At 39.5% G+C, this 2,271-nt stretch overlaps 1 pseudogene; it reads right to left on the minus strand.

Moving 5' to 3' along the window:
* Positions 1–1,128: 1,128 nt before the first annotated feature.
* On the minus strand, positions 1,129–1,915 carry LOC110215965 (ribose-5-phosphate isomerase pseudogene; annotated as a pseudogene).
* Positions 1,916–2,271: the final 356 nt, after the last annotated feature.

Here is a 2,271-nt window from a genome sequence, read left to right on the forward strand (position 1 = left end):
TGAAAAAAATGTTTTGATAACATCTTTAATTTTTTTAGAGGGTCTCCTAAATTTCTATTTGCAAGAAAATTATGTCCAAACGTACTATGAACTTAGAGTTTCATTCCTAGGTTTGTTGTGTCCTTGGACTAGACTTAACTGGGTGCTTTTAGAGAAAGTCTCAGTGGGAGCAGTGTCAGAGATCTAAGGCTAATGATTAATACTAAAGCATATAAGCTGTAAGTAGGAAAGATCTTACTATTTTAATCTGAATTCACTCCATGGCTTAGCAAGAGCTAAAATTACTGTATAAGATTTGAGTCCTGAAAGTGTCTCACTCTTTTAGATTAAGGATGGTTAGAGGGAGATAAATAAGCTTGAGAAGCAAAGAGGGCAGGGAATGATGAACCAGAGGTAGAGAAAGATCAGATATTAGTTTTAATCCCCACCTTCCTTCTAAGGCTAAAAGCTCCACCTCTATCTGAGAGAGAAAAACTGCAGGCTCTGGAATTAGGAGCCAAACCAGACAATAGTGGATGATGGAGAAGTGGTCAGTTGAGCAAGTATGAGGCAGATTTTGCAGCACCTACACCAGGGTAGCCATTGGGATGTCCAGAACCTGTGTGATAATCCCAGCTAAAACTTCCCTTGAAACACAGACAAAACCTGGAAGTTCTCATTTCTTAAATTACAATACTTAAAAGGAAATGTTACAAAACAGGACATGTTAACAACTTCTGAGAAAATATCATCCTTTTAATCCTATGTTGGGCTATAGCGATGTTGAGTTCCAATTCCACTTTTCTGATTCAACTAAAGAGATATCTTTTATTTATTCTATCTCATGCATTAAGATTCACAGTCTCTACATATTACAATAGAAAGAATGCAAGGAATGTTAACAATTTCTGAGAAAATCCTATTATTTGAATCCTATGTTGGGCCATAGCAATGTTGAGTTATAATTCCACTTTTCTAATTCAACTAAAGAGATATATTTAGTTATTCTGTATCATTCATTAAGGTTCACTATCTCTACACATTACCACAGAAAGAATACAAGAAATTTTAACAACTTCTCTATTTCATTAAAAAAAAAAGTAAAGCAGCATTCAACACTTTCAGGAGACCCCCAAGCTTTGACTGGCTATCTTGGGGAAATTACGATAAGGAAAAGGCTCTTAGGCTTCTCTGCCTCTGCGACCCATGAGGTCTCAGTCAGTGAGACAGCCTCTCCTTCACACTGACAGAGCCATCTTCCATGCCAAAGTAGATTCTTTCAGCTATGTTAATAAGGAGATCTGTGTCCACAACTTCTGTTATCATTTTGATGGCTGTGTTCTCTTCACTCCATTTATGCACTAAGTCAAACTTCCAGTCCAGCAGAAAGTTTCCATTATCTGTCACCACAGGGCCAGCCTTGAGGTGGGCCATCCACAGCTCAGCCAGTCTGCTAAACATCTAGGACAGGGCCCTGGTCACAGGGACATATGCCATTGGGATGACTTCAATGGGAATTACCTTCACCCAGTGGTCACCGAGGTTCTTTGAATCTTTCCTATAATCAGCAATATAGATCAAACATTTGGCATAGACAGCAACAGTCTTCTTCTGAGTCAGACAGCCTCCACCACCTTGGATGAGATTGAGGTCAGCATCTACTTCATCATCACCATCAATAGCAAGATCAGGCTCTGAGTGGCGGTCCAGGTCACTTAGGGGTAAGCCATTCTGAAGAGTTAGCTGCCGGGTCTGAAAGGACATAGAAATACAGACATCATTCAGGTTTTCTTGTTTTACTCTTTCAGCTATTCTCTGTGTGGCATGGATGGATGATGGTGGAGCTACTGCCAGTCTCCAACACTTGATTATTCTTCATGTGGTTCTCCACAGCCACATGGTGGGCCAGACACTTGGCTTCCTTGGTCTTGGACATTGTCATGAGCATGAGTAGCACCAAAAAATTATCTCTTGACAAGCTTAGCTAACAGTGAAAGAAAGATAAAGAAGAAATGGAATACATATTTATTAAGCACCTATTATGAGCCAGGCACTGTGCAAAGTACTTACACATAATATCTTATTTGATCTTCACAATAATTTAGGTGGTAAATGCTTTATTATGCCCATTTTACAATAGAAGAAACTGAGATAAACAGAAGTTAAGTGACACGCCCAAGACAGTTAGTAAATGTCTTAGGTCTGGATATGAACACAGGTGGAGCTAGATGGCTCAGTGTATAGAGCACTGGGCCTGAAGTTAGGAAAACCTGAGTTAAAATCTGGCCTCAA

The sequence above is a fragment of the Phascolarctos cinereus genome, unplaced genomic scaffold, assembly GCF_003287225.1.
Source record: "Phascolarctos cinereus isolate Bilbo 61053 unplaced genomic scaffold, phaCin_HiC Scaffold_9;HRSCAF=440, whole genome shotgun sequence".
NCBI lineage: Eukaryota > Metazoa > Chordata > Mammalia > Diprotodontia > Phascolarctidae > Phascolarctos > Phascolarctos cinereus.